We start from the raw sequence: 25,655 nt of genomic DNA, 5'->3' as shown, positions 1-25,655 counted from the left end.
AAATCCATGTTTTTTTCACTCTTTATTCTCCTCTACCACTCGACCACATTTGACACTGTTAATCAACCTCTTTTCCTTGATACTCTCTTTTTTTCTAAGTTCTCGGAGCACCATTCTTTCGTGGCTCTCTTCCTACCCAAATGGTCACTCCTAAGTCTCTTCTCTTGGATCATCATCATCCAGATCATATCCTTTAATTATAGATATTCTCCACAGATTTCTCTGGGGCCTTCTTCTCTTTTCCCTCTATTCAACTTCATGAGGTGATCTCTCTTGCTCCCATGGATTTAATTACCATTTCTTTGCTGATGCTTCTCAAATCTTCCTATTCTATCCCAGCCTCTCTGTTCATTCCCAATCTCATATTCGAGCTGCCTTTCATGCATCTTGAAATGATAACATTTTAGTTAAGACAGCACATCCAAAACTGAACTAATTTTCCTTTCCCTTAGGTCTTCCTCCAGCCCCCAGAAACTTCTATCCTGCTCTTAACTCTAGAGGGCAACACCATCTTCCTACATCTCGGGTTCTCAGCCCAGGCTTCATCCTCAGATCCTTACTATTTCTCAACTTCTGTATCCATTTGTTGTCAGGAACTGTAGATTTTACCTTTGCCACATCCCATATGTCTCCCTTTCTCTCCTTTGACACTGCCACACACTTTGGTGAATATTCATACCACATCTTGCCTTGACCAAGGTAGGAGCATGCTGGTAGGTCTTCTTGCTTCAAGTCTCTTCCCACTCATCCATCCTCCATTCAGCCATCAAAGTGATTTTCCTAAAGAACAGTATAGCATCTGGAATTTTAACCAACAAAGAAAATGAGGCCATTTCCCTGAGAATAACATCATTTATCAACAGAATCATGTGCTATGTTAACAAACAATGGATCTTTCACTGGCCATCTATGTGAAAGACCTTCCTTGGGCCTCAGCTCTTTTTTACAGGACTGGCTGACACGTCTTCCTTTGGACTTTCCCTGACAGTCTACATTGGTGGATATTTTGAAAAAAGAGATGAAATTAGACCTCAACTTCTCCCTAATTACTTATCATAATGAAGGTCGATCTTTACCAAATAAGCAAAATGCCAACACATGCTCTTTTCAATTCCTTAGTGAGGGTATTTTTGTTTTAAAAGCAAGGGCTTTGAACAAAAGTCAAAGGAGTTAGAGGACTGGAAGGGGATTAGAAAGTAGCCTATTTTGGCCTGATCTTAGAATGTAAAAGGAGCTTGGGGGATATCAAATGATTTCCTGTAGAAATATGACTAAAAATAATATAATTCAACATTGGTTTACCTCAGTGGTGATGATCATATCACCCTCCACCAACATCTACTCAGTAAACTTCATTGGCTCCTTATCAGTTCCAGGATCAGATCATTTGTCTGGCATTTGAAGTCTTTCATAAATTCCTACTTTTACAGTCTTCTTAAACCTTCTTGTATACTGTCTCTGTGTGTATGTTTGAGTGCATATGGGCATGCTCTCACACATACACACATACATGTTTATATATGGTTGCTGGTTGTCTCCTCCCTTAGATTATAAATTCTTGAGGGTAAGTACTTCCTTTTGACTCTTTTTGTATTCCCAGTACCTAGTACGTAGTAGGTGTTTAATAAATATTTATTTTTTGATTGATTCATTGATAAGTTAACTGTTTAGAATCAACTTATAAACAGAAGTTGAAAAAGGAATGTCAGGCAGTAAAAAAAAATATTAGGCACCTACTATGTGTCAGGTGGGGCATCTGGGGGTACATAATTGGGCCTAGAGTCAGGAAGACTCATATTCTTGAGTTCGAATCTGGCCTCATACCCTTACTAGCTGTCTAGCCCTCAACAAGTCATTATCCTCAGTTTCTTCACCTATAAAACAAATTGAAGAAGGAAATGGCAAACTATTCCAGTATCTTTGCCAAGAAAACCCCAAATGGGATCAGGAAGAGTCAGACAGGACTGAAAAATAACTGACTTGAATATGTCAGGTGCTTAAAGGCAAAAGATGGGCCTTGTCCTTGAGGTGTTTACAGTCTAATGACACACAAATGCAAATTATTGTACAAGTGAGTTGTATACAGAATATGGTATCAAATAGATGCGCTCTGGACAGAATCATGTTGACACAGCAAGGAAGCAATGCCTTCTGTGGTCAATTGCAACATAGATCAATTGGTATTTAGCTTGGAATTGGAGGAGGGGGCTGTATAGCTTTACCAGAATCTGCAAACAGAATAACTCTCTGTAAACTAACATTGAAGCTTTCAGCTGTTTTTTTATTATACTTTATTATTTCATTTAAAAAAAAGATTTTTCATAATTTATTTTTTAATCTAGAAAAGAATGATATTTACTATTCCCTATAGTGCACATGTACAATACCACACACATTCACATATTAATTTAGGTGGTAGAAATAAATAAGGAATGAAGTTGATTTTTAAAAATAATACATTTTTATTTTTTCTAGCTTACATTTCAATACAAAATTTTAATATTTTCTTTCTAACAGTCCATGCTCTCTCTTGCCTCTGTCTCTTTCTATCTCTCTTCCACTCCTCATGCCTCATCAAGAAGATATTTAATATGATATAGGTTGTACATATATTTTTATACAATACATATTTCCATGTTTGTCATGATGAGAAAGAAGACACATTGCCTATACTAGAGAAAATATCATGGAGGAAGTAAAGAATGCTGTTTCAATTTGCTTTTGGACTCTGTCCCTTCTATCACAGTAAATATCCTTCTTTTTTTTGTCCTGAACCTCTTGGAGTTGTCATGAATTCTTGCCTTGTTGATAATAGTTGTCAATCACAATTGATCATCATATATTATTCTTGTTGCCATGTACTGTGCTTATTCTGCTCAGCTTTATTTTGCATAACTTCATAAAAGTCCAAGTTTTTGTGATCATCTTGTTTGCCATTTCTTATAGCATAATATTATTCCATTATAAGCATTTACCACAACTTGTTCAGTCATTCCTCAATTGATGGACATCCCTTCAGTTTCCAGTTCTTGGCCACCACAAAAGGAGTTGCTGTAAATATTTAAACAGGTAGGCCCTTTCCTCCTGTATCCCATCCATGTTCTACTGAGGGTTGCTCAGTGTTCTCTTCTCATATGCCAGTGAGATGACATTTCCTTTCTATCTCTCCATGTTCTGAACTGCAGCACTGCTTCACCTCCTTTTCTGTTGTCTCTACTACTCCACTTTTAGATGATCCTGATTTCTAACATAGTTCATAGAATTATTCTCTCTGTAGTCTAATATTCTTTTATTTTATTATATATTGATCAATTGATTTCATAAAGACAGAGAAACATATAGTTCTTATGCAGAAGTCCTATCATTGAAAATGGATATTGTAAAACAAAGAAAAAGAAAATATACCAGCCGGAGAATTAAAATATCTGAAAGTGCTGATATTTTTGGCAATTGTTTTTCTTTATTCTATAATATGTAGTTTATAGATCTCCATAGTCATGAATTTTACTCATCTCTGAAATTAAATTTGCCCGAGATTATGATTGAACCCTAAATACTATAGAGTGCTTTTATAGAGAAAAGAAAATTTTTGTACCAAACTGAAAGCCCATGGGAGGACATTAGGTAATCTTGCAAAAATATATAATTAATTATAAATGGGTTTTAAAAGACCTTGTTTTATAAATTTTATAGGGATAAAAGCCTTTAAAATAGCACATATCAATTTGTCATTTTGTTATTGGCTCAATATGAATTTAGAGCTATTGAAGTTTATTAAGTAGAGGAGTGGCATGGTTGGACCTGTGCTTTAGAAAAATCACTTTGGTGAATGAATGGAGGGTGAATTGGAATGGAGAGAGGCTTGAAGCAGGCTGATTCACCAACAGACAATTGCAACAATAATCTAGGTGTTAAGGGCCTTTGCTAAGGTAGTGGCAATGTCTCTCTTTTTTTTAAATATCTATATCAATACAATTCACCAATGTAACAAATAAATATAACCAGGCAAATCTAATCAACTCATTGTCCATACCAAAAAAGATATATGTCTCAATCCATGTCTTTACTCTTTTAATTCTCTTCCAAAGGGTTGTAGGCATGATTCATCATCTGAAATTATAATTAGTCATTGCATTGATCAGAGTTCTGAGGACCTTCACAAGTGTTTTCCTTTGACATTATGTCCTTGTGTAAATTGATCTGGTTTTGCTCATTTTACTGTGCAATTTTATTAAAGCTATTTCAGGTTTCTATTATTCTACCATATTCATTTGAATATGAAAGCACAATAATATTCCATTACTTTCATATATGCCTACATTCATGAGTAATGTATTAATTCAATAGAAATATAATATTCTATTACCATTCATATATCCTAACTAGTTCATCCATCTCCCCAACTACATGAATCTTGTTTCAAGTTCTTTTCCATGAGAAAATGCTATCAATTCTTTCTGCTTCCTTAGGTCCTTTCTTTCCATGTTGGACCTCCTTGGTGAAAAGCTCTGACTAGTCCAATGCTATACTGGGTTAAAGGTATGCAGAATTTGGTGTTTTGGGGGGTAATGTTCTAAATTGCTTTCCAGTACATTTGGACCATGTTATAAACCCAATTAGTAACAGAATCATAGCTTTTGAAATAGAAGGCATGTTTTACATTATTTAAATCTATCTCCTTTATTCTGCAGATAAATAAACTAGGTCTAAAAGAAATCAAGTTGCTTGCCTAGTGTTTTATAATTAGTTATTACTAAAGTTAAATATTAACTCATTTTTAAAAACTCTTGCCTTATGTCTTAGAATCAACACTGAGTATCCATTCTATGGCAGTAGAACAGCAAGGACTGGGAAATTGGGATTAAGAGACTTGCCCAGGGTTACATAATTAGGAAGTGTCTGAGGCCATCTTTGAACCTGAATGGAAGGACCACTCATCCAGGCCTGGCTCTCTTTCCACTGGGTCACCTAACTGACCCTAGACTTGTGTTTTTTGACTCCCAGTTCAGCACTGTGTCCAATATAACACATATTGGTTTGCTTAATGCCAGTCATTATATTTGGTGATTTAAAAAATTTTTTTTCTAGTATTTTGATGTAGAAATGGTAATTTTTAATGGAATTCACTAAACTCTCCTTTTATAAAGATCTTTGGTTTTGCACACTGCAAAAACAGCTTTTTGACCTCATAGACTGACCTCCAACTAAAAACATTCAGGTTTTTAGATACTCATAAATCTATGGTTATTGCCAGTTAAAAATGAATTTTGGCTGACTTTGACACTAGCTATTTTAGGCCTCTCAGAAAAATCGAAGTCATAGTCCTGTTATGAATATATTCCTCAGTAAGTGCACAGATCAATTTTATGCACAGGAAGATGTAGGCGCAAAACATGCCTAAAAAGTCATCAATGAAATGTGATATAAAAATGAATGATTTGTTCTTTTTAACTTTAACTTTAAGGTGAGGCCTGCATGCACTTGTGGATTGGTTCAAAACATTAGAACCAATTCCTTCAATGGGTAGCTTGTGGGACTAGAAAATGAAGTGACACATTCGAAGAGATTTTACTTTGCCTTTCAGTTATATGGGTTGGTAGCATTTTTTTTTATTAAAGCTAAATTTTATGAGATAGGTGTTGTCCTCTTTCTAAAATAATAGTTCAAATTTAACTTGGGTCTTCATTAGTTTTCATATGTTGGAAATGACTAAAGTTATTTTAGTATAGAATTTACAGTATTATTAATTTTAAAATGGAAATTATTATTGATCTTTAGTGAATGTCACCTATATGCCAGGTTCTTGAATAAAGGTCCCTATTGATCTTAGTCTCTTTGGGTTTTAAGATCTAAAGATTAATAGAATTTTAGAGTTAGAAGAAAAGTGAGTGATTATTTAGGTTCACTCTCATTTCATAGGTGAGGAAACCAAAGGCAAGAGAATTATAGATTTATCTAAAGGATTATTTGAGGCTCATCTCTTCAGGACTCTTTATTCAACATTAATCAACTATTAAAAATAAATGATACCCATAGTAAATGCTAAATAATTCATAAACTTAATGCATAGATACCTTGTACTAGCACAGTAACATACAAGCATTCTTTTTTTCTGAAGGTTTTGATCAAAGTGATATTTATGTAATTTTTTTCAATCACTAAGTGTAGCTTTAGGAAAGATGAGGAAGTATATAATAAATTTGGATAAAGTTAATAGGCTAATAAATTAGGAAAACTTTATGGAATTGGTATATTCAAATTTCGTTAAATCATTTAACAATGTCCCTGCCAAAGTAGGGTTAGAAGTCAGTTTTATTTCACTGGGGACTTCACTCAGTTAAGGTTTTACTAGAATAGGGGAAAAGGCTGATTGTTGAGTACTTTCAGTAGCTGAGAGTCAAATGATATATCAGAAAGGCAGAAGAATAAATCACCTATGAAGGTAAGGAGAGAAGTCAATACCTCAAGTACCAGAAGGGATTCTGAGAAGTAAAATTCTTAAAGAAACCTGGTTCAGGTAAGGAGAGGGAGCCATAGGATAGAATCTACTTTACTGTAGCAGTCATGTTTCAGGTTCCTAAGTGGAGGGTTGAAATAATTATTTGAAATAATTTAGAAAAAGCTTGTTTCTATACATACAAATAGCTTGAACTAGTAGTTGAATAGCAATATATATATATATATATATATTTATATTATATTTCAAGCTATGTAAGGAGGGTAGGCATGCAAAGGGTAATGGGTAATGGGGTTTTTCTGGTCAGAATATCTGGATAAAAGTTTAAGGTGTCATACTCATTAGCTTTGTGACCCTGGACAAGTCATCTAGTTTTTATGACCGCAACTCCTCACTTTAGCTCCTCACCTATAAAATGATGGGTACCTTATAAGGTAGTAAAATGAGAAGAGTGCTGAACTTGGAGTCACAAACTTGGAATTCAAATACTGGGTCTTTTACTTGTTACCTGTGTTACAATGATCCTCTTTGGCTTCTCTTTCCTCATCTGTAAAATGGGAGGGTTAGACTAGATAATGTCCTTTTTAGCTATAGATTTATAATACTAGCATTATTGTGAAGAAAGTTTTTTATAGATTTTTAACCATATATAGAAATATTTGTTATATATGTAAACTCTTATTAGAAATATGTACTTGTGATTTTTGAGAATTTTTGTTTTTTATTGTGGTTTTTATTTTCATTTATATACATTTTTGTCTGGTACCTTGATTTTTTTTTCTATATGATGACATAAGTTGTATGGCATATTTGGTAACCCAAAATATAAAGCACATTTAATTGTATTAAAGTATCAATCAATGCTATCTAATTAGCAAAAAGAAATTATATTTCAATTCTAAGTTAACATAAAGTATTCTGAATTTCCTAAGAAATATCATATTAGTAAACTGAATTGATAGTGCTTTCTTTAGTAGTTAGCTAGAAATAATTGTAGAACAAATAGTGTTCCAGGTTTTTTCTAAACTAATGTTCTCTTAACTAAGTGGAATATTAAAAGTCTCACTAGGTTCTTTAAATTTACCAAGAACTTATTTTCTCTCTGTTCTAGAGCTGATTTGAATTTTGCTCCCCAAAAGGGGGAAAATAATGTAAATGCCACTAATTTCTTAAATGTTATAGATTGGCACTAAACTAATTTAATGATGATGCTGATCATTTGGCATGTTTCTATACTTTTAGACTCTTTTTATTATACCCTTCTTTTTGGCAATGAAAATATATATCAGATTTCCATTTTGATCTACTAGGTTTTCTAATGCATCCGAGGCTAAGGAATATATGTCAAAGATGCTTTATTCATGACCATTATTTATATCAGAAAAAGAAGTTAATGCTAAAAAGCTGATTTCAGACTAGCTGAAGCACTGGTTTCTTTTTTTTTTTTCTAGCTGTATAGTTTTAGTTGTAGAGTAAATTTCACACCTTGGGCAGGTGATATCCTTAAGAAGCTATGATATTTTAATTCCATGCAGTATGATTGCCTTCTTTATAATTCTGTAAATTCTTCTGTTAGGATTTCTTGTTTGAGTGTTAGGATTGGCTGCTAAATAGTAGGAAATCCAATAGCTGTTCTAGTGTGGCGTGAAATGAGCAGCTTTACAGAGATAGTAATGATCTCTGTCACAGGCAGGTGGAAGAAAGCATAATGATGTGGAATTTCTGAAAGCAATAAGCATAAAAATTTTTTCAATAGATGAAATATTCATGATATTCATGATATCAGACACTGTTTCAGAACCTGAACAATTTCAAATAACTATCTTTTTTCTTCTTCACCTTTCACAAAGTAGAGCAAACTTACAGAAATTCAAAATTATGCAAAGTCCATTGTAGATATTAAATTCATACTGAATTTAATTTTAAGAAATTGTCTGACAACAAAAGTATAGGCACTCCTCATTCAGAATTTATTGTACTTGCAAATTCATTTCCTGTTATACAAGTATTTACAAGTTTAGTCTCTGTGATAGTTAATAAAGGAAAAGTGGCCTTGTGGCATAGAAAGTTTTGAACATTTTGGGGCTGGGTTTGAATCCTGACCCTGCTATGTAGAGCCACCATAAATATGTATTAGTCACTGAACCTCTCTGGGCCTCAGTTTTGACATCAGCACAATGATAAAGTCCAACTAGATCAGTGGTTCTCAGAGGGTATAAATGGTGAATTTTGTTCCACATATACAGTGGCGTATGCCTCCTAAATGATATTGGTTCATAAGTGAAAACCTATATGAGAACTATTGCTATTGATTATCTTGCTATCTCTTTATTTCTAGGACCTACATTTAAGTCATGTTCATATACCTTAATTTTTATAGCAATAATCCAATAATAAATTCAGAAAGCGTAACTACATATAACATGTATTTATCATCTAGTTAACTATGCAAGTTTGGCGGTATCCAAGAATTATATTAATTTGTAACCTTTCTTTTACAAATTAGTTTGTTTTTTTTTAAGCCCTTACCTTCTGTCTTAGAGTCAATACTGTGTATTGGCTCCAAGGCAGAAGAGTGGTAAGGGCTACGCAATGGGGGTTAAGTGACTTGCCCAAGGTCACACAGCTAGGAAGTATCTGAGACCAGATTTTGAACCCAAGACCTTCCATCTCCAGGCCTGACTCTCAATCCACTGAGCCACCCAGCTGCCCCCTACAAATTAGTTTTAAAAAGTTACTTTGAAGTACCATCACAATTGTTATCATACATAATACTTTACTAATTACTGTCCTAGTAGTAAAGTGGTGACATAGCCTTTGTAGATGTTCTATCAACACTGTCTACCAATATCCTCCTGAATTTACTAGCTTGACTTGGAAAGTTTTTTCCTTACAATTTTGAGTAATTAATTAATCTCTTGAATAAAAAATAGCAATGTTCAAAGAGAAAATTCAGGAAATTGTCCCGAGTCCAGAAGAATATGTCTGATAAAAGAAAACAGATAGCATGAAGGTTTGGGAAGGGAATCTTTGGGTATTATGGATCTAGATTTGGATTAAGCAGTGTAGGTAAGGCTGCAGCTTTGGGCACAGAGAAGATTGGGGAGAGTGCATGGCCTGAGGCAGTCGGGCCAGATTGGAACTGGTATGAGGGTGTCATAAGGCACTTGGCCTCATTGCTCAGAGTAGAGAAGGCTGCCAGAGGCAGGAAGAGCAGAAATAAGCTGGCCGGAGAAGGCATGTGCTGGAAAATGTCAATAACTTGGACCTGTATGGAGAGTCAAGCACAGCTACGCAGGTGTCTCTGGTGTTAGAAGAACTACTATGAGGAGCCAGGCTACACATGCAGGGGTAACCAAATGGGGGGTTCCCAAATGGGGGGTTCCCATGAAGGCATCCCAAAAAGGAGGGAGGACTGGCGCCCCACGATTTAGCAAGATTTTGTGAAGTTATATTGGGAGTTATAAACATACATGTGCCTGCATGTATATTTGCATGTAAACATTCATATTTGCACACACATATATGCACACATACATCTACATAGAGAGGCAGAGTCACAGGCCGGTAAGCATTGGGTGTTCTTATCTTTCCTAGGGTGGTAGCGAAGTGGTTGCTCATCCCACTATTGACTAACAAAAAAGCTTTTACCTGTTGTGTTTCTAGCATGTGGTTTTATTCCCTTCTTTGGCTGCCTGGCGCCTCCTGGGGGCTCATCGTTTTGGAATTGGCATAGAAAAACTTTAGCTCTGTTGTAGTTTTGAACTCCCAAGCTCAAGCAAACGCACCAGGCTTAGCCTCCCCTGGGAGCATCTTTACAGGCACACATCGTTAGGGGTTGGCGGGAGTTATAAAATATTGATGACATGTTACCTTTTTTCATTGTTTCTCCTTTGTTGACCTAACTCGTGTGACTAGGAAGCAATGTGGAATAATGGAAAGAGCCCTTGGAATAAGAGCACCCGGGCTTAAATTAATTTCTGTCCATTCTTTTGCAAATTTAGGTGAATCATTTCAATTCTGAGTGTTAGATTCATCTGAAAAATGAAGTTTAGACTATAGGACTGCTAATGTTCTCTCCAACATGATCCAATGACAAAACCAGGACCAGCACTTATCATAGCACCTGGCACGTAATAGACAACAAATACTGACTAAATGGCCTCTTTGATGGTAATAGATTATTTCTGGTTTACGAAGATATGGTGAACTTTGGGACATGCTTTCCAGTACTCAATGTGCCTGGCATCAACTCTGCTTTAGAAGGGTGCATTCATAATACACCAATGTGAGGCTTCTTTTTTTTTTTTTTAAATATATTTTATTTGATCATTTCCAAGCATTATTCGTTAAAGACATAGATCATTTTCTTTTCCTCCCCCCCCCACCCCCCATAGCCGACGCGTAAGTCCACTGGGCATTAGATGTTTTCTTGATTTGAACCCATTGCTTTGTTGATAGTATTTGCATTAGAGTGTTCATTTAAAGTCTATCCTCTGTCATGTCCCCTCAACCTCTGTATTCAGGCAGTTGCTTTTTCTCGGTGTTTCCACTCCCATAGTTTATCCTTTGCTTATGAATGGTGTTTTTTTTCTCCTGGATCCCTGAAAGTTGTTCAGGGACATTACACCGCCCCTAATGGAGAAGTCCATTACGTTCGATTATACCACAGTGTATTAGTCTCTGTGTACAATGTTCTCCTGGTTCTGCTCCTCTCGCTCTGCATCACTTCCTGGAGGTTGTTCCAGTCTCCATGGAACTTCTCCACTTTATTATTCCTTTGAGCACAATAGTATTCCATCACCAACATATACCACAGTTTGTTCAGCCATTCCCCAATTGATGGGCATCCCCTCGTTTTCCAGTTTTGGGCCACCACAAAGAGCGCAGCTATGAATATTTTTGTACAGGTCTTTGTGTCCATTATCTCTTTGGGGTACAGACCCAGCAGTGCTATGGCTGGGTCAAAGGGTAGATATTCTTTTGTCGCCCTTTGGGCATAGTTCCAAATTGCCCTCCAAAATGGTTGGATCAGTTCACAAAATGTGAGGCTTCTGAGGCTACCACCCTTTGGCTTCTTTCATTGCTGGATCTTTAGGATCCTCAGTAGGTGAGGTGAGATGACTGATTTGTATAAATTATATTTTTATATTATTTATATATATATATTTATATTTTAGGCATGTGATGAAATCAGTGCCATCAATTATTTTATTCACCTTTCTAAGGAAGACCTGTGAACTGATTTTCTATTTAGTTTCAACTTTTTTATATTTTCTGATTTTATTTATAGCAAGAAGGTTAGTATGCATATAGTTTATTTTCTTAAGTAGTAAATGATCTTGCTGGTCATTTGATCTTTTAGAATAGGATGAGTACATTGGAGATACTAATGGTGGTACCTAAAATAGTTTAAATTTTTATATTTTTCCCAGATTACATGCAAATTCAATTTTAATAATTGTTTTCTAACATTTTTGCCATCTGTGTTTTCTCATTCCCTCCCTCTGCTCCCCATCTCTCCAACCTGACAGGTAATATGATATAGCTTATATATGCTGTAATGCAGAACCTATTGTTCATCATGTGAAAGAAAACTCATCTTACTTATATTAGAGAAAAATTCATGAAGGAAATAAAGTGGATTGGTATGCTTCAGTCTGCATTTAGACTCTTAGTTCCTTCTTGGGTGATTATTTTTTGTCATGAGTTTCTTGATTTGTCCTGGATCCTGCCATTGCTGATAATAGTTAAATCATTCAGTTGATCATCATACTTTAATAATGTTTTTGTGTACAACATTGCTCACTTCACTTTGTATCACTTCATCATCATAGAAGACTTTCCAATGATTTTCTTTTTCTGATCATCTCATTTATTATTTCTTATGTTGTAAAAATATTCCTTTACAATTATATACCAATTTTTAGTAAAAATTAGCAAAGCTTTGTAAAGAACACAAAATGTAATTTCTTTCATCATAAAATGCTGGGAGAATATGGGGAGGAAGATTTGGAATGTACTGTGATTGTAAGAATATTCTGGATTTTAGTTACCAGCACAGTTTTGAATTAATCATTTCAAAAATGTTTAGTAGAATTCACTTGTGCATCCATCTAATTGGCCCTGGGGCTTTTTTTCATAGGGAATTCACTGATGGCATATCCAATTTCTTTTTATGAGTTGGTATTGCTTAAGTATTCTACTTTCTTTTATATTAATATGAGCAATACATGTATTTAAAATGTTCATCTATTTCATGTAGATTGTCAGATTTATTGGCATGTAACTGGGCAAAATAACTCTTAATAATTGTTTTAATTTCCTCTTCATTAGTTGTGAAGTCTCCCTTTTCATTTTTGATACTGGGAATTTGATTTTCTTCTTTGTTTTGATCAAATTAACAAATGGTCTATATACTTTTTTCTTTACAAAACCAGCTTCTTGTCTTATGTATTTCATTATTTGTATTATTTCAGTGGTTTTCTTACTTTCAATTTTTATTAATCTCTTCTTTGATTTTCAGGCATTCTAATGTGGCATTTAACTTGGAATTCTTAATTGATTTTTTCCTAGTTTTTTTAAAATTATATTCCCCATTCAGTAATCTGCTCTTTTTCTAATTTATTGATATATATTTTTCTGAATTCCCCCTTCCCCCCAAGTTTTTGGAATGTAGTCTTCTTTTTATTATCTTTAATGAAATTATATATTTTTGTGATGTTTTTTAGTTGAGCTCATTTATTTCACCCCATTTTTTAAACCTTACCTCCTGCCTTGGAATAAATACTGAGTCTTGGTTCCAAGGCAAAAGGGGTAAGGGCCAGGCAAATGAGGTTAAGTGGCTTGCTCAGGGTCACAAAGCTTAGGAAGTGTCTGAGGCCAGATTTGAACCCAGCAACTCTTGTCTCCATGTCTGACTCTCTATCCACTGAACCACCTTACTGACCCTAACCCACTCATTCTTTAGGATAAGGTTATTTAATTTAGTCTTTTTTCCTGCTGTTCTTTGATGATTTTTATAGCAATTTTTATAGCATTTTGATCCAAAAATGATGCATTTATTAGTTCTGCTTTTGATTGTGAGGCTATTATGTCCAATTATCATGTGATAGGTGCCTTGTATTGCTGAGAAAAACATATATTTCTTCCTATTCCCATTGAGTCCCTTAAATTTTTTCTTTTCTGTTTACCTTTTTATTTACTTTTAATTTTTTTCTTCTGAGCTCTTGTCTTTTAATTAGGATCTCTTACATTTTTTTTCTTCTAAGTCTCTTATTATTTATTTATTTCAAAAATTCTCTTTTGAAGCTCTTCCAGGAGTTAAATTTTGGCCTGATATCCTTTCACATTTGCCACATGGCTTCACACATTTTTATTTTGTTACTGTCCTGTTCTGAGCTTGCATTTTGGTCATCCATGTTGTTGAAATAGTTTTCCAAGGTGAGGCTTTTTTTTTGTCCTTTGCTCATTTGGGGGCCTTTTTCAAAATCTTGTTTATTTGTTCAATCTCAGTTTACTTGTAAGGTAGAGTGAGTACTCACCCTGGGTTCCCCTGTGTGCCATGTATACTGGATTGGGCTAGATTCCTGTTCCTCAACTGCCAGCTCCCCTTGGTGTCAAGAACATCAGTTTTGCTTCTTCTGCTGAAAGTTCCCCTGGATGTCTTCCACCAAGCCACTCCCCCTGCTTATGGTTCTTCTGGTGCTGAGTGCTCTGGGTTGCTCCTCTACCTTCACAAGTTTAAGACTTAAATTCATACCAATAACTCAAAGTATTAATTTTATAAAGTTTATTAATAATCACTCGAAGTACAAGAAATTAAAAAAAAAGAAATAGAAAGTTCAAAGCCTAATCTTCTAACTACAGTAAGACCATGGATGTAATTCTTCTGCCTAGCTTAAAGTCAACCTCAGCAGCCAAGTTCAGGGAAAAAGAGAGAGAGGGGTGGGGTCACACCAAGACTATATCCTCCCTACATTTGCACATATCATAAATATGCAAATGGATGCTGGGTAAGAGAGTCTGGGGAGCAAATTCTATCCACACACTGGGATGCTCCTCACACTACAGGTTCTACTGCTCTCCACTCTTACTCCAGTGAGATGGGCCCTTCCAACTGTCCTGCTGTATTCCCTTTGGCTGAAATTCTGGCTCACTGTGTCTTTTGTTGGTTCTGTTGTTTCAAAATTTGTTTTGAGGCTTTTGCAAGTGTTTGTTTGGAGATCATTTTCAGTGACCTTGGAGTGTTCCTTACTCTGGCATTTTGGCTTCCAGAAGCAGAATTCTGTTACTTTCAATAGTAATAAAGAAGTTAGGGAAACAAAGATTTAGGTAGAAAGATGTTAAGTTCTGTTTTGGATGTATTGAATTCAAGATGTCTGTGGGACAATCAGTCCAAAGTATCCAGTAGATGATTAGTAATAAAAGAGTAGAAAATCAGCAAAGAGGGAGGAGCTGGATGAATAAAATTGTGAAATAATCTACATAGGAATGAGAATTAAATTTATGAGAGATCATGAAATGACCAAATAAATTAGAGGGAGAAGAGAAGAGGGACCAGTACAGAACCTTGTGAGACAACTGTAGTTAATGGGTATATCCTGGATCCAGCAAAAGAGACTGAGGATTCATGAGACAGGAAGAAGGAAAATCAAGAGATGTTTCATGAAAACCTGGAGAGAAGAAAGTATTAGGAAAATAAGATCATTGATTGTCAAAGGCTGTAGAAAGGCCAAGAAGTATGAGAATTGAGATTTGGCATTTGAAATATCATTGGTACCTTTGAAGAGAGGTATTGATTGAATGATGATATCAGAAGCCGTTTGGCATAGAGTTGGAAGAGAGTAAGAAGAAAATGGGAACATTTATTGTAAATAACATTATCTAGTAGTTTAGCCACAAAAAGGATATTGAATAATAGTTAATAGGGATGAATGTGTCAAGTAAGGTTTTTTTTGAGGAACAGGGAAAGTAGGACATGTTAGTAGATAGCAGGGAGAATAGCCAGTCAACTGTGAGAAAGTAAGGATGATAGCAAAAACAATTTGCTGGAGAAGATGGTATAATTGAATCATTTCTGCATGTAGGGATTTGGGTTGGCAAGTATAAGGACCCCATCTTCATGAGACAGAGGTAAAGGAGGCCATAGTTTTGCAAGGCATTTTGGTTATATGAAATAAGGAGGGAAGAATAAGCTCTTGATGATTGTCTTCAATTTTTTTCCTTGATATTTGAATTAAGGTTCTCTTGGTGAGAGGATGTGGGAAAGGGGAGCTAAGAGAGGTTTGAAAAGGGAGAAAAAAAGGATACTCTTTTCAAGCAGATAATTTCCCCCCCTTAGCCTGACATTTTATTTGTCCATGCTGAAAATCATCTGACTTTCATAGACCAATTATTTAATGTGTCCTGGTCATTTAAAATTAGTCCCTTTTTCAATCAAAAATAATTTGTAATCAATGAACTCCAATTCTTATATCTAAGTGATTAGTTGAGATTCTGGGGAATAGAAGTTTAAAGCTGAACTTTATTAGGAAATCATTCAGTATATGATTTTATGCTGACATTGAGCCATTGATAGCCTTTCTTGGTCTGGGTATAATTTTTTTAAGTTAGAACTGCCAGTCATTTGATTATAACATATAAACCAAATATCTCTCTATCTATATTTGTTGTTGTTTTGTTATTTTCAGTCATGTCTGATTATCCACAACTCCTTTTGGATTTTCATGACAAAGACGTTGGAATGCCTTGTTTATTCCCATCTCCAGGTAAAGAGGTAGAAAAGATAAAGTGACTTGCACAGCATCACACAGCTAGTAAGTGTCTGAGGCCAGATTTTACCACAGATCTTCCTGACTCCAGGCCTTATATATATATATATATATATATATATATATATATATATATATATATATATATATATATATATATATATATATATATATATATATATATATATATATATATATAACAGAATCTGTAATCTTAATGAAGGCCACCTTTATACAATTCTTTCATTTCCATATTACTGTGGTCTGCCACTCTGTTATAGTTCACACATTATAAATCCATTTTGGTTGTTGTCACATTGTGCTTGCCATTAGCGTGATTTCAGATTGATTACTTGATGATCTGTTCTAGTAACTTCACAGCTGTCTGAGACTAAACTGACTGTTCTATAATTGCCATGTTGACTTGCTCATTATGAAGACAAAAATCTTTAAAATGACTATACAACCCAGGACAAATCCAATTCATGTGGATGATTCATCTTGGTAATGTATTCTCCAGTATTTTCCTTTATCTGATAAAGAATGAATATGTTTCCAAAGTGATGTAGACTCAGAGTCAATACATAATTCTTTTTATATCTCAGCGTTTACATTTACTGGCCTTGTGACACTGGGAAAGTCGCTTCAACTCTATTAGACTTAGTTTCCTCATTTGTAAAATAAGAGTCACCCTTATGTGAAGGTTTATTGTGACAATCAAAAGGGATTTATAATTTATACCCATTTTGTTATATAATTATTATGTAATATATTTAAATATAAAATTTATACATTTTATATATGTACACATATATTTACATACATTTTACAAGTCCTAAAGTGTTATATGCATGTTTCCTATTTATTGTTATTTTGCTAGTTTTGCTTCCTTACCATATATAGGATACTGAATTAAAGTTATAGTGTGGATGAAGCAAAAGAAGACATGGTTCCTTGTCTTTCCAATTATAGAGAAGGAACAAAACATGAAAAATACTCATATGTGTATATATATATATATATATATATATATATATATATCTTTCTATATGAATAATAGATGGGCAAATTGAAATTAGCATAGATATTTGGAATATTTGCTTAAGTGTTGAGGAAATAATATCGTGACTAATCTGCTCTGGATTCATCAGGAGAGGCCTTATTCCTATATAAGAAATAAGGTGAAAGGAATAATATAGTAGACTACTATTTGTATAGTAGACCAATTTAGCCTTCTAAGTGACAGGTACTGGGCTGAGCTCTTCACATTTATTATCTCATTTAATCCTCACAACCACGCTTTGAGGTAACATGCTTTTATCATCCCCATCTTACAATGGAGGAAACTGAGAGAAGGAGAAATCAAGTGACTTGTCCATGGTGACACAGCTAATTAATGCCAAGCTGCATTTGAACTCTAGACTACTTGGCTTGGAGAAGAGCACTCTATCCATTGTGCAACCTGGGTACTTCCAGATGGCCATTGCTTTGAAAAAGGGGAATAATCTGAATTGACTGAGAGGAGGAAAAAGAACTTGAGTCAATGTATAAAAGTTAATTCTAGAAAAACTATAGCTCTCCTTTTAGTGTATAATTGGTTGACTTCTGTAGAAATAGTTGTAGAAAACATGAGCTAAGAATGAATGAGAAAAGAATTAAATGATTAAATAGCAGTTTCATAGAGTATTTAAACACAAGTTAATTTGCCTAGATAACAGTGAGCCTTTGGGTGTCAATAGGCAAATGCTAGGAAAATGGATATCTAGAGAAAACTGAACAAGGATAAAAAAGAATATACCTTCTTCTCAGCAGTACGTGGTACATATACAAAGATTGACCATGTACTAGGGCATAGAAATATTGCAAACAAACACAGAAAAGCAGCAATAGGAAATGCAACTTTTTCAGATCATATTATGCAAAACATATACTTAAAAAGGGTTCATTGAAAGGCAAAATTAAAATTAATTGGAAACTAAATAATCTAATTCTTTAAAACTGGTGAGTCAAAAAAGAAATTGTAGAAACAACTGAGAACTTCATTAAAGAAAATGACAATGAGGAGACATTATACCAAAACCTATGACATACAGCCAAAGCAATACTCACAGAGAATTTTATATCTTTGAATGCCTATAGCAACAAAATCAAGAGGGAAGAGATGAATGAATTGGGCTTGCAATTTAAAAAATAAGAAAAATAAAAAATACCCAGATAAAAAATAATTTGGAAATCCTAAAAATTAAAGGAGAAATTAAATTGAAAATAAAAGAACTCTTGAACTAATAAATAAGTCTAGGAGCTGATTCTTTGAAAAAACAAATAAAATAGATGAAGTACTGGTAAATCTAATAAAAAAGAGAAAATAATCAAATTAATGGTATCAAAGATGAAAAGGGTGATATTACCTCTAATGAAAAGGAAAGTAAGTTAATTATTAAGCACTATTTTGCCCAACTATATGGCAATAATTATGACAGACTAGGTGGAATGGTTGAATATATACAAAAATATGAATTCCCTAGATTTACAAAAGCAAAAATGCTTAATTAATCCCATCTCAGAAAAAAAAATTGAACAAGCCATCAAGGAACTCCCTATGAAAAAATCCCTAAGACCAGATGAATTTACAAGTGAACTCTATTAAACATTTAAAGAACAACTAACCCCAATACTATAAAAATTATTTGACAAAATAAGCAAAGAAGTCTTACCAAACTATTTTGTGATACAAATATGGTATTGATTCCAAAGCCAGGCAGACCAAAAACACAGAAATAAAACTACAGGCCAATATCTTTAATGAACATAGATGCAAAAATCTTAAATAAAATAGTAGCAAAAAGATGACAGCAAGTTATCACAAGTACTATTCCCTCTGACCAGGCAGGATTTATACCAGGAATGTAAGGATGGTTTAATATTAGGAAAAAACTTTCACATAATTGACCATATCAATAATCAAATCAACAGAAATCAGATGGTTAACTCTATAAATGCAGAAAAAGCCTTTGACAAAATACACCACCCTTTCCTATTGAAAGCACTAGAATGTTATAGGAATAGAAATGCCATTCCTCAAAATAATAAACAGTATATATTAAAACTATCCACAAGTATCATTGGCAATGATAACAAAATAGAAACCTTCCCATTAAGATCAGAAGTGAAGCAAGTATGTCCATTATCACTTCTATTTTTCAATATTGTACTAGAAATGCTATCAATAGCAATTAGAGAAGAAAAGGGAATTGAAGGGATTAAAGTAGGCAATGAGGAAACTAAACTATCACTCTTTGCAGATAATATGAGCATATACATAAAGAATCCTAGAAAATCAACTAAAAGGCTAGTGTAAATAATTAACAACTTTAGCAAAGTTGCAGGGCAAAAGATAAATCCACATAAATCATCAACATTTCTGTATATTTCCAACAAAATTCAGCAGCAGGAATTAGAAAGAGAAACTACATTTAATATTCACTCTAAACAATATAAAATATCTAGGAATTTTTCTATGAAGACAAACACAGGAATTATATAAACACAACTTCAAAACACTTCACACAATTAAAACTAGATCTAAATAAGTTGAAAAATATTTCTCATGGGTAGGATGAACTAACATAATCAAAATGACAATCCTACCCAAATTAATCTACTTATTTGGTGCCATACCTATCAAACTACCAAAACACTTTTTATAGAATCAGAAAAAAAAATTATAACAAAGTTCATCTTGAAGAACAAGAGATCTAGAATATCAAGGGAAATAATAAAAACATGAAGGATGGGATCCTTCTAGTACCAGATCTAACACTGCACTATAAAGCATTGGTCATCAAAACAATATGGTACTGGCTAAGAGTCAGAAAGGTGGATCAGTGGAATAGTCTAGGTGTAAATGACTTCAGCAAGCTAGTGTTTGCTAAACCCAAAGACCCCAGCTTTTGGAACCAGAACTCGCTACTTGACAAAAACTGCTGGCAAAAATGGAAAACAGCATGGGAAAAATTAGGTTTAGATCATCATTTTACACTCTATTCCAAAATAAATTCAAAATGAGTAAATGAGTCAAATATAAAAGTGAAATCATAAATGAATTAAGTGATTATAGAATAGTATTCTTGTCAGATCTATGGGAAAGGAAGGAACTTAAGACCAAGCAAATGATAGAGAACATTTAAAAATATAAAATAAATGACTTTAATTCTATCAAAAAGATTTTGCACAAACAAAACCAATGCATCCAAAATTAAAAAGAAAGCAATAAACTGGGAGAAAAATTTAATAACAAAGCTTTTTGACAAAGGTTTAATTTCCCAAATATATAAGGAACTCTCTTAAATTTACAAAAAATAATCATCATTCCCTAATTGGCAAATGGTCAAGGGACATGAATAGGCAGTTTTTATATGAAGAAATCTAAACTATCAATAAGTACATGAAAAAGTGTTCTAAATCCCTACTGATTAGAGAAATGTGAATAAAAACAATGCTGAGGTACCACCTCATACCTAGCAGACTGGCCAATATGGCAGCAAAGGAAAGTGATAAATGTTAGACGGGATGTGGCAAAATTGGGACACTAATACACTATTGATGGAGTTGTGAGTTGGTCCAACCATTCTGGAGGGCAATTTGGAATTTTGCACAAAGGGCTTTAAAAGAATGCTTGCCCTCTGATCCAGCCATACCACTGCTGTTTTGATAACTCAGAGAAATAATAGGGAAAAATACTTGTATAAAAATATTTATAGCCTCTTTGTGGTGGCAAAAAATTGGAAAATGAGGGGGTGTCTATGACTGGAGAATGGCTGAAAAAATTGTGGTATCTGATGGTAATGGGATACTATTGTGCTGAAAGGAATGATGAACTGGAGGGATTCTATGTGAACTGGTGTGAATTTTAGATTTACTCCACCCTGCTTAGTCTAGCAATCAGGAATGAATACACCCCTACTTAAGGATTAAGTGTTGAGAAGGATGGCTTATGAAAGACATGTGCTAGCAAAGTGACAAATAAGAAACAACTGATAGACCCCCTGGGCTGCCCTAAGTCAAGCTTAAGCTACCATTGATACATGTGAGACATAGGAAGTGATGTAAAAAATGGTCTATATATTTCATGTCACTTCCTCTCTCTCACCTCTTTTCGTGGGGAGGTGGCTCTCTTTTGCAGTGAAGATGTGGTTGGTGGCAGCATGATGGGTGTCTTGGTATCTTGGCATTTTGGTGTGCATGCAGCTCTTGTCTGGGCTTGGCGTGAGTATGCTAGGTGAGTGATTTTAGACTGATTCCCTTTTACTTTACCTTCAAAAGCACTATCCTCTTAGGAGGCCCTTCATCTCGGAGTAGACCTCGTGGCTGGAAACCGAGCTAGTTTTAATCTTGGAGGCTTCGTGGCTGAGTTCTCTGAACTTCCCTTAGCTTAGGATAGGCTGGAAAATTCTTATACCTTTTTCTCTCTCTCTTCTTCTTAATTCCTTCCCTCTATATTAATTAAACCACCATAAAGTTCCCAAACTGACTTGAGTAGTTTTATTGGGATTTGAATTAATCCCTGGTGACCAACTACATTTATATTCAGTTAAAAAAAGTCTGAATTTACCCCTTACACCAGAAAGACCTTCAGGAATTGATCCAGAGTGAAAGGAGCAGGTCCAGAACATTGTACACAGAGACAGATACACTGTGGCACAATTGAATGTAATGGACTTTTCTACTAGCAGCAACGAAATGACCCAGGACAATCCACAGGGACTTCTGCAAAATAACACTATCCACATCCAGAGAAAGAACTGTGGGAGTAAAAATGCAGAAGAAAAACATATGATCGATCAAGTGGTTTGATGGGGATATGATTAAGGTTTTGATGTTAAAAGATCATTCGATTGAAAATATGAATAATAACACAGAAGTAGGTTTTCATCAATGATCCGTGTAAAACCCCATGGAATTGCTTGTCAACTCCAGGATGGGGGAGGGAAGAGGAGTGGGAAAAATCATGAATCATGTAACCACAGAAAATATCCTAAAAAAATAAACAAAAAAGAAATTGTAACTGATAAATTCAGAGGAGCAATTCAAGAAATATTTGAATTGATGGAGTATAGTTAATAAGACCAGGGAAATGATATATACAATTCCTATAATAATGTAAGTAGAAGGAATGATGAAATAAAGCTAACACTAATCCTAATTTACATTCTTGGCCTTGTAAAGGAATTGAGATAATCCCCTTTCCCCTTTCATTGAAAAGGTGAGGGATCATAAATTTAGGATATTTTATAGTAATAGATATAGTGGCTTAGTTAAAATACTTGTTTCTTTTAAAATCTTTGTCACCAGTGTTGGCTTCTGGGATAGGAGTAGAATACAATGTGAGGAAAGATATCATCAGAAATAAATGGGATATGAAAAACAAAAAATTATCAATTGTAAAAAATGTGATTGTAGAAACAAAACCTGCAAAGGGATTATTCTTGAAGATTTATGCCCTGTTATAGATGTTAAAGGATTGGACTAAATATCTTTAAGATGAAAGTAAAACTGAGCTATAATTTTCAAATGACTGTTTAGAAATAAACATTAGTTGTACATTATCTGTTAGCATTCAATTCGGTTTATGTGTAAATTCATCATGATGCCACATGTTGCCTAAGGGTAAGCAGTTTAAAAAATGTATTGCTCACCTCAGTGAAAATCACTTATATGAATTTAATTACATTAATTGGTTTAATAAAATATGCAGAAGTAATGGCCAGGGCTGATGAATCTTATTAGTAATATAGATAAAAAGCCAAGTGCAACATTCAGACTATTTAGTTGACATGATTTCAAGTTGTAAAATAACAAGTCTGGCATCTGAAAGTAATGCATGTAGGATTGTTAATGTGACCATTTACCATGGTTGGAGGCTATGCAAATTCATATGTTTTTAATAGTATTTATGGTCATCTTAATCTGATATGGCTGACTTAATTTCATAGTCATTTGAGGATAGTTAATTTTACCTTATTGTTGCTTACCAGGAAATTATATCACATGCTGTGTAGGGAAGTTTTAAAAATGAATTTTAAGATAATAGTTTTTGCACAGGGAGAAATCACTGACTAATCAGTACTACTTTCAATTTATTACCTCAAAAGCATTTTTACTGCATGCTATTAAAGTATTTTGAATATAGTAAACTCTCTAAATAAAAAAAGAGCTAAAAAGTACATGTTTAGTACAAAATCATAAATACCATTTTGGTAAATCTTTAAGCCATGTCTTTTTTCTGATATGGATAGAGTCCATACATTGTAGAAATTTAGATACTTTAAAAGTAGTATACCGACTTCCGGTCAAGATGGCGGCTTAGAGAAAGCTAAAGTTCAGATGTCCGGAAAACCCTTCCCGACTCATCTCAAACTATAAGCTCCTAAGGTGCCAAAATTCAAAACAATCAACAGCATAGTCCCTGGGAATCCTCCTCCTGGACCTGGACCTGGATGAAAAGGTACAGCCCCCCTCAAAAACCAGAACCCGAGATCACTCGGACCTAAGGGATAGGAGCGCAGAGTCCAAGGCTCCGGGAAGCCGCAGCCCCACCCCGCTCAGAGAGCAGGGTCCTCTGAAACAACAACAACCCTCAGTGCCTTCTATCTGAGTCCCAGTGAAAGTCACTGCCCTCGGAACTACCCCACAGAGAGCAGGGTCGTCTGAAACAACAGCAACCCTCAGGACGGGCAAGACAGCCTCACGGACTGAATCCTGCTATCCAAGTCTCAGTGAAAGTCACTGCCCTTGGAGCTCCCGGAAGCCACGGCTCCTTCCTCCGCAGAGAGCAGGGTTCTCTGAAACAACAGCAACCCTCAGGGCTGACAAAACAGCCTCACGGCCAGCTATTCTGAAGGCAACTTCCGGAAAGCAACCCAACCCAGTCCAGTCGAGCAGGCACCTTAGCAGCAGGGAAGCAGAGAGAACCGGGGGAGAGTGTGGCCCCCTGGTCTGACCCTTCCATTCCAGTTCCAGTGAAAGTCATTTCCCATACTCAATTTAACCCAGGGAAAGTTCATAGAACCGACAATCTGCCCAGGACTAAAGCCTCTGAGCACCAGACAGAGATAATAAAAGCTAATCCTCCCCATTCAGAGATGGAAAACTCCACAGAAGCACAGAAGCCCCAAAATCCCAAGAAAAATAAGAAGAAAGGGGCAACTTTGGACACATTCTATGGAACCAAAATACAAAATACAGAGGAGATAGAAGACGATATGCACGAAAATGCTCCGAAACCTTCCAAAGGAAATGGAAACTCTCCACAAACACATGAAGAATTTGAATCAGAAATGACCAAAAAGATGGAAGCCTTCTGGGAGGAAAAGTGGGAAATAATGCAAAAGAAATTCACACATCTACAAAACCGGTGTGATGAAACTGAAAAGGAAAACCAGGCTTTAAAGGCCAGAATCAGGCAGCTGGAAGACAACGATCGTTTAAAAGAGCAAGAATTAATAAAGCAAAGCATATAGTCCATAACTTCTATCTATTCCTTTAGTCAGAACCTACTCTTCCTTCAGCATCCCTAGTGAGAGTTTATCTCACCTCAGAAGATTTGAGATCAAGTTAGAGTCTGACTTCTGTAGCAGCCTTCTATGAAAAATACCTTGGTAAAAATCCACTAGAAGGAACTTCCGGGTAAGCATGGTGGCAGTCTAGATGTGGGGCTCTTCCTCTCCTCAGCATGCACCAATATAGACTACCTCAAAACACCAAAAAATCAAAATTCATAAAAGCAAAGGGACTCTATAGTAGGACACAGCATTGAAGGTACATGGGACTTGGGCATTTCCACACTATAACGGATTGAAAAAGCTCCCACCAAAACATGAGCTGATCTACCCTCTCCGTCCCCACCTACAGAACCAGTCAGAGCCAGTGCATGCCAGAATCAGCGAGTGAGTGAGGGGCACCTCTAGAGTGAGCAAGGGTCACCTCTAAGTCCTTGGGAGCTGACTAAGACCACAAAAGAGCAGATACACCTGAAACCCCAGCGGGCTGGGGAGATCGTGGGTGCTCTTGAGAAGGAGGCACAGAGAGGGACAGCAAATAACAGAAGCTGCAGAGATTTGATAGCTTGCCTCAGGTAAAATCCTTGCTCCTTGACTCTGTATACAGAGAGCCTGCCCATCTCACTCAAATTTCTGACTAAAAAGGGAAAGAAAAACTTCAAGAGTGGAGGCAAATTGTATCCAGGAGCTACAAACTCTCTCCACCAAAAACAAAACAAAACAAAACAAAACCTAAAAACAAACAAACAAACAAACAAACAAAAAAAAGCAAGAAGAAGTCATTGACCCTGGAAAATTTTTACAGAGGAAAAACCCAGGCTACAGAGGAAATAGAGGAGGAAATTCAAACAAAACCAAAACCTTCCC

The sequence above is a fragment of the Monodelphis domestica genome, chromosome 5, assembly GCF_027887165.1.
Source record: "Monodelphis domestica isolate mMonDom1 chromosome 5, mMonDom1.pri, whole genome shotgun sequence".
NCBI classification, from domain to species: domain Eukaryota; kingdom Metazoa; phylum Chordata; class Mammalia; order Didelphimorphia; family Didelphidae; genus Monodelphis; species Monodelphis domestica.
Note: the sequence above shows the minus strand (reverse complement) of the source record.